Here is an 18,293-nt window from a genome sequence, read left to right on the forward strand (position 1 = left end):
AATTATTTCACAATGAAAACTTGCACCACCTTTTATGCCTTTGCTGCACTTTAAGGGGGGTGGTTGTGGGATTACATTACCTCTCCTAGACTGAATATGCGCAAAGTACCTTTGGGAAACCATGTTGAGCTTTGTGCAAGGAGATTATAAGAGTGTCTATCATTAAAAATAAGGTCCCAGCGGCATAGATTCGCTTTTATATGGGGTTGGGGGCATTTGAGCACACTTTGTGATAAAACGCGGGCGATAACTGAGCGCTCTCATCACTCTTTTTTTGTTCTCGACTTCTAAGTGCTTCAATATTTGTCTCTAAACTAAACCTCTCCCGATGGGGAGGAGTCGCTGGCTGCCTGCACACATGTGTAACAAGTGGGACAACATCTGCTAGTAAAGTGGGGAAGGAGCCCCATAAGTATTTAGCCACAATATACAAATAAATGATAATAAACTATAAAAATGATATACATTATGTATATGTTTGTTGCTAAATATTGGTACAAAGTGTATTTCCTGTGAGTGATTCCCTATGCATATTTCCATGAGAATAAACACGACAAGCTATTGCTGATCTACTGTGTGCTTTAATCACTAAACTGCAAGTCCAAGCCCTGGGAGTCGTTCAGTGGCTGCAGACTTTCCCCGCGTTGTAGCAGAACTTTGTGCTGATGAGACAATAGTAGATAGTGTGTGTGCATTTAATATAGGACAAACCACTTGTCAGCCAGCGGGGGGAGGCAGTAACATATACATTGGGGAAAAGCAAAAACCGTGTTGCCCGCTAAATGGGGACAAAGTTCCAGATATACAGGAGTGAATTAATCAGCATTTCTTGTTATTCTGTCTCTTGAGAATTGTCTGGGGGAAGCGACGTGATTGGTGAATTACACCGGCTGAAAGCCGTGTCCCCTCTGAGAAAGTGGTATGGGCGCAGTCAATCATGTGCACTTCTTTCCTTATTGCATTCAGCGCATGGTTTCACCTTCAGATTCCTGTTTGTCTGTGTCCTCAATAAATGAATAAATTATATATATTCTGCAGTGCAAGGTAAGTCCGGTGGGCGATCCTGGCTCATGTTTATAGGGGCTATGAGAAGAAGGCAAACTCTGATCGCCCAATTATCAGCCAATTTGTTGACTTATCCATGTTAAGTTTGCTAGTTTCTTTTCTAGCCTCTTGTCTTGTCTCTTACAAAAGGAAAGGCAGATTTACCGCAGTGGGGAAACAGATCACTTGCCTGTACTCACTGGGTTAAACTGTTTGCAAATGCTGGGAGGATGGGGACGGTTCATCTCTGGCTCTGGAGATGGTAGAGCTACTTAAATTATTAAGGGGCTTTGCTGATAGTATTGATTCGGTGCGCGCATTCCATGCTGCGATTTGCTTCTCCTTCTTTCTTTATTTCACCTACATTAAAGTATCATTTTGCTTACGTCACGCAGCCACAACCCCAAGCAAGTCTCTTATTAATCTAAGGAAGTTGTAGGAGCTTATTGAATCTATTATTGTTGCTACAGAGCAGATATTGGCTTGGAACACATGGCATGATCTGATAATACAATGGCCATTTATGGCTTGCAATACAGTTATTGTCTGGGTGTGTGTGTATGTCTACATATATATATAATACTGCTTTGGCTAATGTAACTGCTATGTATACTATGATGTTGATTTCACCACTTTATAATATGTCGGTTTGGAAAAGTTGGGGAAAGTTTGCCTGGGTAGTAACTTTGTGAGAGGCTAACAGGGTGGGGTATGGAAATGGGCTGTGTATGTATGCAGGTCGGTGTAGAATGACAATCAGCCCTTGTTTGCTTCAAATCCGCCAATGAAGTATTAAAGAGGAGCCTTTATTTTAGCAGAAAAGTGTCGTTCTGTCTCTAGCACAGTCGATTAATTACTCCACCCCCCCATACTAAAAAGGCTGCCATTTCTGGGGCTATATTTACCTATTGTTCACGGCTGAATTATTTATTTGGAAGTCATTAGACGCTCAAGCTCCGCCCCTTCTGTGCAAGGGAACAATTCTATATGAGCTGAACTATTAGCACAGTAATATGTGCATTTATGGCTGGCGATCTGCAATGTTGGCTTCCATTTTTTTCTGAATAGGGTTTGCCTTAACCTGTGGAATTTGAAATGCAAATAAAAGCCAGTGGGAGTTCAGGCAGAACAAATCCGCATTTATAAAGTGAGGTCGAAATGGAATAAGCTTTTTTTTATTTGAATGCCAATAGAATTGAGTGATGACGTCAGGCTCCAGAATGCATATATACATGACTATATATAATTTTAATGTTTAAAAGAGGGTGTATGTGAAGTGCTTACATGAAAAACAGATTACAAGATTAACATCTGTTAACATGATCGTTTATCTCTAACCAGAAATAGGTCAGTCCTTTCTTAAGGAAACGCGACTGCTGATCGCTCTGGTAAAATACTGAAATGACATCACTTGTATACGAGCCACTGCCAGGTAGTTATGGATTGGCGTGTGAAAACTGTTGTCCTTTTTCTTGCTTAATTCAGACATCTTTTGGGATCAATATAAGGTCAAAGTCCCTTTTTAGGCAGAGGCACAACTCCTTTCCATGTCCCATCCCCCCACTTCTCATTGCTGCAATCGACTATTTCCTGCAGCCACAGGAGAGACAAAAGAATCTATCAAATAAATGTTTGTTGTTGTCCGGGCTGGTGGGGCACCCGCTTGTTATGGGCACAAGGGGCAAAGTTATAGAAGGTCAAATGGATTTTTATATATGTGAGTGAATAAAAGAAATTACACAGCCATGCAAAGTAGCTGCGATTTGCTTATCCCCTCCTCTTGGGAAGAGGGACAAGGTATCACACCAATCCCTGGCAGCTTATTGTTACTTCACACTGTGTTCTTCCCCAGCCTCCCAACCTGTGAAGCAATAGCTCATCTGTATTTACTTGTAATTCTGCCTGTATCATAGAAAGCTCCTTGCACAGACACCCTCTCCTCTATTACAGACAAAGAGAAGCAGGCAGGGCACACTGAAACTTACTGAAATATGCAGTGGGGTGTGAATAAACATTCTGAGGGAGTTGCCATAAAATTGGCTACTGTACTTCTTGCTGTTTGTGGGAAAACTATTTTTAAATGGCACTACCTGGTAAAGCAGTGCACTCTTCTTTGATATGTATTTGCTATATAATACACAATATCTATGAATAGCCTTTAAAATATATCAAAAACATTGCTAAATTGAATCAGTTACAATGGGTGATTTGTCACATGACTTGCTGAAACTTGTATTTTGTATTAAAAAATAGCATATCCCTTGTAGAGTATGAAGCCATAAGGAGGAGTTTAATGACCTGCATAAAAGCATTCAGCCTTCGGCCTCATGTCTTTATTTGGTGGTGGAAATGTGACTTCTAATATCATCATATTTTTAACATACTATCTCTACAGATGTTGGAGAAAGGCAAATGAATAGTCTAATGTGATGGGGTGGTCATATGTTTTCCAACTGCAAGTTGTTTTAACCTAAAAGAACGAGTGTAGCAGAATGGAAGTGCCTCCATGATCATTAGTGAACTGCACAAGAAAGCACATTCAAGCAAAGGAATGTTGTGTCATGAGTACAAACTGTGTTTTATGCAGTGTTTTGCCCCCCACCCCTCAACTTTGCTTGAAATATGTAACCCTTTCATAATGCTTCACATATTGTAAACAGCCTTTCCAAGTGTATTTGGTGTTTTGAAAAGGGGGAAAAAAATCTCTTCTGTTTGTGCATTTCCTTCTCCAGATTGACACTTGTGGCTGCCCTAATTATAGGTGGGGAGGGGTATTTAGGGCCAGGCTGTAAGATCCTGGCAGGATACACCAATTCAGTCTTGTTCACGCTACAAACTTTGATCAGTTGAGCTAAGCTGAATCACTTTTGGGGGGTGGAGGAGTAAACTGACATTCTGGACACAATCTTTATTAATTTGGAGACATTGTTTAGAGCAGCTTGAGACAATCTGAAGCTGGTGTAAGTTTGTTGCTGTTATTAATGACATTTTGCAGGCACTACTAACATCAAATTAAAAATGGTGGCGTTATTTGTGCGAAACTGTGTAACTTAGTTCTATGGTTAAAACATTTCCGTGTAATGTGAATTGTAGTATATTGAACAATAAATACATTGATACAGTCAGTTATAGCTAAATCACTTAAATTTCAGGTATAGTTCTTGGATGCAACCATACAATTCAGATGGCTTCCATTCTGTCAGAAAAAGTCTGACAGAAGTTGTAGTACAAATGAGGCATACAAGCACATTACTTGCATTGTCAGGCTGTGAAAGGATGATGGGAGTTGTAGTTGATAGCTGTTTGAAGTTTGCAGGCTGCAACATTCTGGCAAAAAGTGGAGGAAACTATGTAGCTGTGAGAAACCAGCCACTTGTCTTGTCATTGTGGCACACAGCCCAATACTAGTGCTGTTTCTATTCAGCAATACCTGTTCCCCAACTGTGTTATGGCTAATAACAGTATTACAAGCAGTCACAACTCCCTAATACTTTCCTCAAGCTCAGCTTCAACCTATCTTCTTATAGCTGGATTATCTGTATGCCCACCCCCTAATGGCCTGTGTCTGAATGAGAGGCTTATTGTGTTGGGAAAGGGGTAGGCGAGGAGAGAGCCTGCATTATTCCCCCCCCACCCGCCTGTGCTTCTCCCCCATTCCCTCTTGTGCTTGCCCCGCCCCTTTCTGTACTTTTCATAAGACTTTCTTTCTATGTATGTTGTAGGACAAGCACACGATACGGGAAAGGGGGGGGCGTGAGGAGGCCATTTCATATTGCTTTCACAGCAACATTTTCCCAAATACCAAGGAAAAGCTAACTCCTCTGAGAAAAAAAATTAAAAAAAATATATATAATATATATATATATTATAATATATGTGTGTGGATATATTTATTTAATGTGTGTGTATACATATCACTCAAAGCAAAGTAACATGCAGAAATTAATGGAACCGGTATGTACAGTCACATTATTGCGATTCTAAGTATTCCTAAAAGTCAACTGTTTCCTCCGCAGTCGTTGGTAAACTACACCTCTCAAAAGGCACAAGTCTGCGTCTTGAAGTTGAGTGCTGGCCAGGGTTTGCCCCTACTCTTCTGTTATGAATGTTGTACTAAGCGTTGATACATAGTATACATGCATATTGGTAATAGAGGTTACATGGAGTGTTATAAGTATTAGCTCTCCTGCGCTTGCTCCAGCACCTGGCTTGCTAGAGGGAGCCCGGTAGCTGTTACTGTGCAGTCAGCTTTGCAGTGAGTCTATGGCAGTGTAGAGAGGAGGCGGGGCTTTGGGCAGGGGAGGGCGTTCCCAAGCAGCCGGGCCCGGGCTTGCAAGCAGCTCCCCCCCATGCAGCGCTGCCTGTGAGGACGTCAGCCAGTGTACTGTAACAGCACAAGCAAGAGTAAGGCAAACAAGCAGAGCCCAACTTGGAACCCCCAACAAAGCCGAATCCACTCAGGAATTCATACGCCAGGGCGTGGGTATTGCCCATTACTTCACCGGGACTGTCTCACTGCAGGGAAACAAAACCCAATTCCTATTTTGCCATATATATTTATATATTGTATCCAATATCGAAGGATCTTTGGGCAGTCGAGAGATTAAAGCCGCGGGTGTTGCTGGAGCTGAAAGTCGTGGCATTGGAATGGTGTTTACCGAAGCGCAGTGATTTGGGAAAATAAGGTAACAGGCTTGGGCGAGTTTATGTTTTGTTCTGTACGGGGGTGCGTGCAAGGCGTGGCAGTCTTGGGGCTCCAGTCAAGTACGTGGGAGGGCTTACTCACCAGTGTATTTTTGTATAGTTTTATAAAGGGCCACTGTATTGTTTGTAAATGGACGTTGTTCCTAATCACCCCCCCCCCCAAATAAAAATAAGCCGCCCTTCAAACTTTGTTGGCTGTAGACTTTCCATGGCAGGGCGCATGTCAGGGAAACAATATCAAGTTGATACAACAATGGGGAAGGGTGGCACATAGCTTGTCTTTTTATGTCCCTAACTGAAAAAAGAACACTCCTTGCCTGTTTCCTCTGTGTTTAGTGTGTCTGATAAGTGCTGGAGGGGTTTTGTTTGAAAGCTCCTGTTGGGTCACCTATTTAGTGGTGCAACTTGATCATTTCTCCTCCTCCCTTGCCCATGAAAAGAAGCCCAATCTTTGGAATGCTCGGTAACTGAAAGAGCCATAGGCTCATTAATAATTCATTTTCTCAGAGTAGCTAGAAATCGTCCATCTTCAACCTGTGGCTCTTCAGCTGTTGCTAAACTACAGCCCCTTTATTTGAGGTTGGGAATGGTTGTAGTTCAACAGCAGCAGCTGGAAAACCACAGGTTGAAGTTGTTTACAATAGCCCAAATATTTGGTGCAGCAATCCAACAGCCTGCTTGTGTTTCTTCAAGTGAGATGGATACTGCAGCCCTCAGCATATTTCTTCAAGCACACACACACACACACACTAATATCCTCAGCAGGGCATTGCTTGTAATAAAGGTTTAGTGGGGAACCTGCCACAAATACGTGTTTTGCATAGTGAAACTTTTGCCAGAGCGTTTGTTTTGCATACTTGAGTATTGCATAATACCACATACTGGCTATTTTTATGGGCTGTGCTTCACAACAGTTGAAGAACAAAGTATTTTGTATTGTTTACTATGATAATGTTTTATTTATCCATCTGTGTAGGGGCAATTTAGATATTTTTACCACCAAGTATTTTAATTTTGTTCTTGGAGTTGAGCTGTGGCCCCTTTGGTGTAATTAGCAGTACGGTTCAGCAATTCAAAGAGACAGGTTTAGCTTCCCTAGGGTAATGGTTATAGCCATCTAGAATAATCTTGGCTATAAGACCTAATCACATTTGTTTCTGTTGGGCCCCCTCTCCCAATTTAGTACTTGGTAATACAGCAGCTAGCAAATTTCCAATTTGTTAGTAACGTAATGACAACAGTTTGCCAACAAGTCAGTTACAGATCACGTTAAAAGGGCTTTTAATGGGTTGCCAATGATTGCTAAACTTATTGTTCATAAGCTAGTCTCTCATGAACAGTTTTGTTTACTGTGTGTGTGGCATTTACCCTTTCTCTCCTTACAGTAAGAATAGTTTGGCATCAACCAGGGAACTTGGGTCATAATGACCTTTGTGAAAATGCATAGTACTAGATCAGAGATATGGAACAGTAATGTGCAGTCAGTGAGTGACTGAATCATTTGACATCACTTGCATTAATGTTGCTTTTGTTATGAGCTGACCTTTCATAACCAAGATACTGGCAAACACTGGAGATTAATCACATTTCAGGCTTCTTTCAAAGCAGTGTTTTAAAGTTTGATGCTATAGGTCTAATAAGTTCTGTAGAATTAATATTCCATGAAGCTACATGTTTGTAATGAGTTTATCGCTTAGTATTTTGTCAACATTTTCTTTGTAGGTTTGGTATCTAGCACTGTTCAATTTAGTGACCTGATTTTATTTTATTGTAAGTGTCTAATACACTTTCAGTAACGAAAGGGGGAATGTGAAAAGACATGCCATATTTTGTGCATATCCCATACCCAGACACACAATACTTTCTGTTTAATTAACGTAAGGTGGGGGCATGTCTTTCTTTGTATGCCTCACTTCCTGGTCAGGGGGCAGTCCTTGCTTGTTGCATACATCAGCAAGTGAAGGTTAGTGTGTAAAATGTTATTAATTAGTCTATGTTCTTAGGTAAAAATGTAAGTTTGTAGTTTTGTGTCCTTTATTAAGCTTGTAAAGTAAATTGTTTAAAACATGAATCTAGCAGTGGATGAACATCAGGATCAGCCAAGTAAATGTGCTTTAGTATTTCTTGAAGCATAAAAAAGGGCAGTCATATTAAGCATTCTGCTTAGAAAATTTTCTCTTGGCTCAGAATTCTCTTCAGTTGAGGTGGATTCTGGAAGCTGTAGTTCAGCAACATCTGACCAGCAAAGAATTCTTTGCCCTGCCTTAGATCAAGATATTATTGGTGACTGATCTGTTGGAATAAACCCACTTGTTATTTATGATTTTTGATGTGTACATCCCTCAACCATTTTCCCTAAAGGCTAATTATGGTTACCAATTTGGCTGCTTATTGACCCAAGTAAGGGGTCCTGGGGATGTGCTTCTCGAGCAATATCTGGCAATATCAGGGATGTTTGTATATCACCTTGCACAAGGATCAGATTGGCATACTGATGTAATTCTTGCCTGACATGCCTCCATAGGCTGCAGTGGTTGCCCAAATTATAAACTGAACCTGCCCAACCCTCCAGTTGCAGGTCATCCTGCACAGTATAAAGGGCAACAAAATTAGATCAGCCCAATTTGACGCAGCCCAGGGGTGGGTAAATTGTGCAGGTTTTATGTATGGCCATGTTAAAAGTATTAGCAGAATTTAATTAACCATATCTGGTGCATACTTAGAAAGCTGATTTTAAAATTTGCATTTGATAAGATTTTTTGCTGTATATATGTGGGCTGTAAATCTCTGTTGCATGGATCCTGCATAGTGTGCTTGCCTTCATTTTACATTTTCCTTTTAAGCAATTGTTTTAACAGTGGGTGTAGCTTGCAATCTAGAAAAATCTCTGCAGTACAATTTCTGTAGAAGATGGTGTGAGTCTTCTGTAATATTACTCACCTTAGTTTTTGCTTTAAGATCTCATGAGCAGGGCCTGCTAACAGTATTTGTCACTTTATATCCCCCATTGTGTGCAGTGCTGCAGAAAATGCTGTCACCTTGAATAATAATATCTATGGGTGGTGGTGTATATATTGATCATCACTAAGGACTGGGCTGAGTTAAGTGTCTTTCAGAAGTTAATCCAGTGAGCAAAATGCGCAATTCCCCACACAATCACAGAAGGGTAAAAATTACCCTTATTGTGCAATGTGGTGCTCAGTGGTGTATTTAATAAGCAACATTCCAATTTCTCTTTCTGGTATGCTGACTGTGAAGCTGAGCTCCTAAAGGCCCTATGGAATGCACATTAGAGCCTACAGCTCTCTTGGTATTACTGCTGGACAATCCTCTGTACATCAAAGCTTTCTGGCTTTCATTTAGGTCAGTGCCTTGCCAGAATTACCCTGGACACTTGTAGAGGTGTAGAACATTGTATACACTTTAATGACTATAGATAGAATGCATTTATTATATTGTGCTTGTAACATAATCCATTGAAAATCAAAACACATATTGTTGCCATTATATTTTTCTTTATTAAAGATACAATGTATATGTATTTCCTAAATCGTTTTTGCAGAAGGTAACAAGCTGTCCTGCTACTTACAATTGATTAATATGTTGTTTCATTTTAAAGCACACCCTACACATAATATTCATATTACAGTACACTACACATTTTGAATCTGCTGTGATTAACCATATCCTGTTAAATTTATTTAGTACTGCTATGCATTAGGTGTTGGTGTCATTATTTGTTGGGGGCTATTCACAATGGTTATTGTAGGAATGCATTCATCCAGATTTCTTCATCCCTCAGTACATACACAACCTGGCAGAACATCAAAGAGTTTTCTCAGTCTTTAAGTCTGTGCAAGGGACAGAAAAATGTTAGGGAAGCACTTGATTAAAAGGAATGTAAAGAAAAGAAAGCTCTACATTTGGATATTGGTAGTACTTGAGTCAAAAAGTTGGGCAACCACGTTTTATGGGCTGCATTCTTTCAAATACACATTTACATGATTGAAAATAATGCTTGTATTTACTGAAGTAAGCTTTTTTTATCTGAATGCATGCATTCAATGTTAGGGGCTTTCACTAGGGTGTGATCGCCTATTGTAATCCCTCTTTTGTCTGTATGTCTGCAACTTTAAAGTGGGCAGGGCTAGGATTAGAATATTCACTCAAAGGTAGGTTCATGCTTTAACTTGGCAAAGGAGTTATCCCTAAATATTAATAAAGCAAAAAGATACAACAGCTTCCTGATGTGCCCAGTTTGGTTGCTTGTGTTTTTTCTTTTTTTTTTGTTTCACCAGTGATGTCTGTCACAGGGGGAATTGTCATGTGTCTCTTTTGTTTTTCCAGCCACCTATTGGGGGTAGGGCAAAAAAAGGGCTCCCATATTAAATTTGTTCATTCAGTGTGTTTTATTTTAAATATAGAGGTTCAAGGGAGTAGGTTTTTTCAGTGAATGCAAATTAGTTTTTTTCTGATTACAAATACAATGATTAGCAAAAGAGGATTGTAATGTAGCCAGAAAGGTCTTTCTGCCACATTGTTTCTGTATAATGTAGATTTTGAATAAACTGAATACAGCACAGACCTGTTGCTTTTTCTTTCTTGTGTACATAACTGTGTTAGTGTTTCTTAGTTCATTTCGACAAACTGAAGCATAAACAATGTCTGTTAAGCTGAGCAGTGCTGCTTGTTATCCGACTAGAGTTCTTAGGTTTGTTTTTCCAGTGCCTGCCATTTGAGTTGAGACCAAATGTATTGGGTGTCAGATGTTTCTGGCAAGTTGACGTGTGTGTTTGTGTGTGTAATATATAAATAGTGCCTATTTCTTTATTCACAGGCACTCATTGGATACTGAATGCAAAGCTTTAAATGGTTTTATAGTTCAGGTGATCTTGCCCTTGTGATGCTGTTCATACCAATTTGTAAGAACCAATTTTGTTTTTTATAACAAAGGGATGTACATGACATAGTTTTACTTTTCTGTTTGACTTTGCTGAATTTGAAAGGTGCATTACTACTAACTTATTTCAGCTATGAATGCCATTATTTTATCTGAGGCTGTAAAAAAAAAAAAATCTCCTGCAGAAGACACACCATTGGCACTTCTAGGGGTACATTTAAAGACCTGAAGTTGCATTTTACGGCACTTCCCTGGCAATCTTATCAGGAGCCCACATAATTAGAACAGACCAGTTTGGTCAGCTATGTGTGTGGGCAAAATCGCCTTTGACAAATGTTTGTTCTGAGGACTTGAATGATCAGGTGTCTTTGTGTTGAGTGGGGGGCTGACTCCTTTAGGCATGCATGCCTACTAGAGATGACACTGTAATGATCAATTATGAATTTTTAATCCTGTACAATATTTTTGTAGCCTTATAAAAGTACACCTAGCCATGCAAAACAAGTATTCACAAATCAGAGAGATACTATGTTTAAAGTTAACCACTTGGTAAAGCTTAGTAGCTTAGATATTAGTGCAATACCGGCAGATTGCAGAATTCTTTTTTTTTCTTTCTGCAAGATATCCCTAGATTGTGCAGTTATATAATAATTTGGAAAGTTAATGTATTTGCCCTGTAGGCTTTAATAAAAATCTTGTGTTACCCACTGAAAAGCCATGCTTCTGAAAGCAGTGTTATTGATGTGTAAGGATTTTTAATGCAAAATCAGCTTTGTAAAAGCCGTACAGGACAGAACCATTGCGTCATATGTTAAATTATCCAGTGATCAAGCAAACACTGTTTCCCAGTTTGCGAATGGGTGTATTGTTGTACCAAGTCTATAATTTGACTGTAAAGAATAATGGCTTGAGAGCAGCTGCATCCTTCTGAGAAGCAGTATAATAATATTTAAATGAAATCCACATTACTGATTTGTGGGGAGAGTCTAGTGGGATGATTGTACAAGTAGTAGAATGTATGCAATGTATGTTGTTGTTTTTTTTTTTTTTTTTTTTTTTTAAATCTTATTTCATAGAAAAATATCCTAAGTGCCTTGTGCTTGAGGAACTCAGTATTGAAATAAATATATTTAAAAATATAATCTGCCAAATGTGATTATCTTTTGTAATACTTTAAGAAAAAAAACTTCCTGCTTCCTAGTATTTGCTAGGTGTTACTATTATTACAAATGAATTTTGGTTGTGCGAGATCATAGTTTGTGTGGATCTTCTCCTTGTGGCTTCTATAGAGCAGCAACCCCTTGCAGCCATAGTCTGCAGCTCATTAGCTGCTTTTCAACTTTCAGGGGAATTTTATCCTATTTATAACTATTTCTTATCTTCCAATTAATTCCTTCAAATAGACTAGCGTATCGTAAAGCATAGTTGCCATTGTTGCTTGTAGTGAATGTCTGCATCAAAAAAAGCCAGTCTTTCAGAGGTATAAATACAGAAAAAGGAGTATTCTGTGCAGAGATTAAGATAAGCTAAGCATTTCATTCTATATTAAGAACAGTAAATGGTAGATGATCCCTGTTTATAAGTGAGGCGTGTATCTCTTTAATTATATTTGCCTGAAAAGGAGGCACATTTCCAGATTCTTAAGCAGGAGCTTCCTTATTTCAAATAAAACTAGTTTTAACATAATGATTCTGTGTATTTGAAATTCCAGTTTTTACAAGAGATACTCTTATGACTAAGCCTTGCTAAATTTCTGATAGCAAAAGAACAAGTAGTTCATGTCTACAAAAAAAACCTTTGGCCAGCAGTTGTTTATTTTAAACTCCTAGTATCACCCTGTTACAAAAAAACGTCATCCTCTCCCCTTCCCAGACAATTGTGGGCATTATAGTTTGCCTCCTAATTAGCTAGTCCAGTGATGATTATTGGGGTCAGGTGGGTATTTTTCAGTTTTGTGTATATTCTGACTGCAGAAGGAATATGACTACTGTAGTGCTTGGTTATATTTTTATGTTGAATAACACTTCATTTTCAGGACAGGCTGATGAAAGAAACTGGTGTTCGGGTCAAAGGACTACTGATTCCCAAAGTTACTCCCTTACCAATAAGTCACTCATTGGTATCATCCTTTAACTGTGCTTAGCTGAACTTGTACAGCTACAGCTATGTTATAAATTGACTTGCATGCTCCAAAAAACTGAGATTTATTTATTTCTGTAGTTTTTGTGGCTTGGGCAATATTCAAAGAACTTTGCATAGCAAAAAGAATAGCACAAAGTTATCATGCATGTACTTGATTAGCTTCTGGTTAGCTTTTTCTTTTTGGTGATATCTCCATGGTTTATTAAACCATTTTACTGTTGGTGTTATGGTTACCTTTTTGTCCTTGGATACAAGCATATGCCTACAACAATTATTGCTATCCTAGCTATCAGTTACTTCTGCATTCCTCAAATTAAAGCCACAGCATCCCAGATAATTCAAATTGTCAGCATTTCTGTTTCTCCTTGAAAGTGAACCTTCAGTATAATTCAGTTTGTGTACTGGGTCTTGCCAACAGTATGGCTGAGTAATTTCACAGTTGCAAATAAGAATCACTCACTGTAGATTTTAACTTAAAACAAGGAACCTCTTTTTATCTGTAAAATCACACTATGGTTGTTTGACTGCTTCTTAAATACATTTGTTATTTTGAAATACCTATTAAACTGTGTTTTAATCTGATTGAGTGGGAGTCTTTTGAGCTTTGTGTATACACGCTTATATGTCCTATGTGTAATTCACTTAGCCGCCTGAGACAAGGAAGGCTTTATTGTGAATGCTAAAAGATAAAATTAGTACCTTTTGTGTTATGCCTACTGTATCTCTTTAAATACTTAGATTTTTTTTGATAAATGTTGTCCTTCCTAGAGCAATTTTAAAATAAACTCTTCCTTTTTGTAATACACAAACTGTCACAGTGCTTAAAAATACAGCTCCTATATGTCTGCCTTGTAGCATTCTACTAGAAAGCCATAATAAGCATTTTGTTACATAACAGATTGTAGAAGAAAGGGAGAAAATGAATGCTCAGTCCCATTAAATATTCTTTCCTACATTTTTAATTATCCATTTTGCTGGGGTTAATGGGAGAATTTGAGAAAACTAAGCACACTGTGATTTTTTTGTTTTTTTTATGTGTGATTTTAATAACAATTATTATTATTACTATTTATTATTAGCAAATCTCACCTTTTTAACAGGGCCTTTGGATGATCCCTGTTTAGGTATAGGCTTTGAGAGGACTGGTGTATATGCACTTTTCTTCTTTTTAAATCCTGTGATATTAAAGCCATGCATATGGTGTTTAGCCAAGTCCACCAATGTGAAATCCACACAAAATGCAGCAGAGGGTATCCATGGCAGATGACAGCTGTTTCTGTCCTAACGCTTTTCAGTGAGGCAAAAAGTGAGCAGATAATGTGATGTGCTCAGGTGTGGCAGCCATTATGTATTCTCAAGGGTAGATAGAGGCTTAGAGGCTTGTAGGATAAAATACTATATTCAAGTTGCACTCTGTCATATAAGGTTTTATAATGTTAGATGCAATTTATAATCATTTAGTATTGACTTTCTGCCAGCCCCACAATAAGGGGAGCTACCAATTTATGTGTGTGATCTGTCTGTAAAGGGTTTGGGAAAAGAGGATCAACCTTTTTCCCTTATAGTGGGTGATTAAATGTATGTAAATATTTAATGAATGTGGCAGGATGTATCGTTGAATATATTTGCTAGAAAACAGAGCATATTGAACACCTGTTGTAGAGAGTTTCTGCTTTCTGTTATGTCCCATACAGACAGGCCATTGTATTTACCATATAGGGTTACAGGGGCAAGAGAAGTACATTTTAAATAGAATTTCTGTACAATGTAACAGTGATGGAATTGACTTAAGTGTCAGGTTATTAGATCGAAATGGGGGCGAGGGTGGTTAAAAAAAAAAACCCCACACTTGATGGTTTAGTGACTGGTACACTTTCATTTTTACATGGTAAAAAATACAGGGAAAAAATACAAACATGTTGTGCAAGTTTTATTTAAAGAAACAAATCAGAATTCCTGGAAAAACATTTTTTCTATTATCCACCCTAATTCCTACACAGGCATTCTGAGAGTTGTAGTTCAGCAGCTGCAGCACTATAGATGTGATGCAAAAAGCCATGCCCAGACCTGGGGGCAGAAATATGGGGTGGCATGCCGCCCACTAACCACATTGCGAACCCAGTGAAGACGATTATTTAGAAGTGTGTGCGGCGGCGGGGAATGGGTGACATGCTGTGGTAGTTGAAGGGTGGTGTGAACAGCCAGGGGTAAATGCAGGCTGGGGACCTAGGGGCACACAATTTTTAAACCCCCCTCAAATAGCTTGTGTTAGAAAACAGATGTGAATGTTCAAATGACTAATAGCAATGTAGTTTCACATTTCTTATTTGATATATAATCTCTTTTCATGTAGTGAGTATGTACTCTGTTTTCTGCTTCTTTTAAACTTAACAGAACTGTGTGAATTTATATAAAATATATAATATGCTCTACTGTTCCTATACCCTTAGGCAGCCAGGGCCTCAATTGCTTTACTACTCTGCCAGTCATCGAAGCTGGGGTAAATTTTCATGCAGTGCATGTGAAACTGAAATGATAAAAACCAGCTTTAGAGTAGTCTCTGCAGCAGTTCTTCAGCAGTTTGTTGCAACTAGTTGCAGTTACAAAGAAATATAAAAAAATAGAATATCTGTAGAAATGCAGTACTACCGCACCAATAGTACATGCAGTGTAGATCCACTTGCCTGGAGCAGACCAAAGCAACACAATTCTGCAACTAAATCGACTTTCTAAACGTCAGTGTGGTTTAAAGCATTTCTATTATTTGACTATTCTTACTCCTTGTTTTGTGCAGTCTTAACCTTAGGGCTGTGGCACATTGGGCATTTATCTTGCTGCTTCTTGTAGCAGTGATCAAAATGTCCTTATGAGAGCACAAAAGCTATTCTTTCTCTGAATCAGTACATGCTTTGTGATTCATTCATGCACTTTGTGTGTTTGTGTGTATGTATGTGTGTAATATATATATATATATATATATATATATAATCTACTGCTCTAAACATACCATGCCCCTATAATGCAAAATAATATATAAAACTGGAAACTGAGAGATTTGTTCCTGGAAATCATTCTATGGGTTTTTCTTACAGTAGATGTTTTGCCAGTATTGGGCAGAAACCTTTTAGTAAAATGCCATATGTCCTTTGCCCTTGGAAACAAAATGAGTTCTCTGAAAATGCATACCATGTATTCTATAATGCAGCATTTGCCATTGCATATGGGAAGTAGAGACTATTCCTATCAATCACCGATAAAGTGCTGATATTACACATTGCTGCCCAAAAGACTGCTTACAGGGGCCTCTCAACCCCCCAAATCTGGAGACCTGGAGGGGAACTTGCTTCTGCTGAGTCAGAACCAGGACAGAATGCATGAACTAAAAGGAATAAAATAACACAGCTTTCAGTTGCAAGTACATTTACAAATAACTTTTTGAGTGGAACACCAAGATAGAACCTAAAAAAATGATTTGCATAAAGAATCCCCCAATAAAAATGGCAAACAGTAAAAAGAAATGCACATAGCCGCAAAAAGAAGTGCTGGGTAGTGACATTTATGGGAATTAGAACAATGTTATTTGTAAGGCATTATTGTTAGGAAATCTTTTGTGTAGCCTGGCTCATGGGCTTACTTAATCATAATGGCAGCCAGGCAGTAATGTCAACAACAATCACTTTTGGTTATGGAGCATACAATCAATTATTCCCTCAAAACACAGTCACTAATTGGCTGCATAGGCCTTAACCACGGGCAATTGTTATTGACTTTGTCTCATCAAGAGAAAACGCTGTGAATCTGAATTGTTTGTGAGAAAAGAGCCACAAAGTGGCCTTTATGCATGTTTTTAAAGTATCCCCCTTTTTGACATCAGCATGGTGTTGTGTTCATGTCTCTGACTGGAGACCTTTCTTCCCATAGCCCCTTTGGCTTGCAGAGTCATTTGACCCCCTCATCAACTTTTTCCATGTTTAAAAAGGTAAAGGAATGGTTAAATGATTCTGCCAGCCTAAAGGGGGTGGGGGAGTGGCCCATGTCATAGGCAGACCACCTTCACCATAGGCACCCTTAAGGGTGCCAGTTGAAAGTCTGGAAACATTTTAATATACACTACCTGAAGTAAATTCATGTCAAGTACTGTTTTTGCTTACACTAGGGGTGTTTGCACTTTCTGGTGGCTGTTTTCCATATATTCATATTATCTAGTTGCAAAATGGAAAAAGAATAGTCTTTTTATGAAATGATGGACCTATAAATGGCACATACATTTCCTCAGAGTTAACTGGGCACATATTGCTCTGCACAGATGTGGCTTTCATTGTCGCTTACATTGGGGTCCAGTATAGCTTGTAGACTCTTGTAGACTTTTATTACATAACCCCATTTTGGGTTCAACTGGCATGGCCCTCGTTCACCTCTATTTCTTGCTCACCATACTATACTGCCCCAGAATGCAGGGTACAGGCTGATATGCTGAGGCATCATATACATTTGCACTACTTCCAGGACAAGTAGAGATTGGAAAGTTAATGATGGTGAGACAATGAGTTAATGGCTGCACAGAAGCCCATAATCTAAAGCAGGGCTGTGGAGTTGGTAGATAAATTCTCCGACTCCTCAGTTTCTGATACTTCCAACTCCACGACTCCGACTCCTCTGTTTGTATGAATGTATAAAATACATTAGCATATTAAAATCAATGAAAAGCATGCTTCATGGTCACTCAACGTGTTCGTTTATGCACTGCCTGCATTGGGCTTTATTCTTATAGCAGAGAAGTAATAAATTATGACTGTTTGTGAATTGGGACATTTAAACTTGCTTTATTTTTTTTTTTTATTATCATTTAAATTTAGTTGGAGTTGGTTCATTTTTTTCCGACTCCAGGTACCCAAAATTGCCTCTGACTCCGACTCCACGGCCCTGATCTAAAGAACCTTTCTTTTTCAATGGATCCAGTTCTCCTTTAAAGGAAACTAAAGATTAAATACAATCTGCTACATTTTCTTCAATAAAACATAGTTCATGTATTTGTAAGAGTGTGTGTTTATACACTGTGACACATACACATAATGCTACAGAGCACAAGGTTGAAGGGAACTTTTTTCCAAACTTGCACAAAGACTTAATGCATCAGGAAATCAAATTTTACCCTTCTAGTATATATATGCCTCAGTGCATTGATCTGAAATAGGGATTATCATATAATTGCACTTATTTTAAAATACTGAAAGCAGTATTTCTCTTAAATAAAGCACTACAATTGTTATTAAGTTAGAGCCCTTTTGCAATTAAAAAAGAACAGTTCTGGTACTTAAGCCGAAGAGGAGAGAAGAGCCATTAAGAAATTGTAATTAATGCAACCGGTGTTTCAAAGCAACAGCAAGGTTTCAAAGTAGAGAATGCAAAAATTAATTGCCAGCCACCAGAAATAGTTAGAAGATAAATAAGTGTGTGGGTCTATTACATAAAGTTGCATGTGACTTATAGTGGATGCCTATTT

At 38.5% G+C, this 18,293-nt stretch overlaps 1 protein-coding gene across 4 annotated transcripts in view; it reads left to right on the forward strand.

Moving 5' to 3' along the window:
- Positions 1 to 988: 988 nt before the first annotated feature.
- znf516 (zinc finger protein 516) overlaps positions 989 to 18,293 on the forward strand; it is an 83,140-nt gene continuing 65,835 nt past the window's right edge. For 2 of the 4 annotated variants that reach the window (XM_031903140.1, XM_012964127.3), the window contains exon 1: positions 5,276 to 5,729. The gene's annotated coding sequence lies outside the window, so the exon portion shown is untranslated. 4 annotated transcript variants of the gene reach the window in all.

This window comes from Xenopus tropicalis, chromosome 6 (genome assembly GCF_000004195.4).
Source record: "Xenopus tropicalis strain Nigerian chromosome 6, UCB_Xtro_10.0, whole genome shotgun sequence".
Taxonomy (NCBI): domain Eukaryota; kingdom Metazoa; phylum Chordata; class Amphibia; order Anura; family Pipidae; genus Xenopus; species Xenopus tropicalis.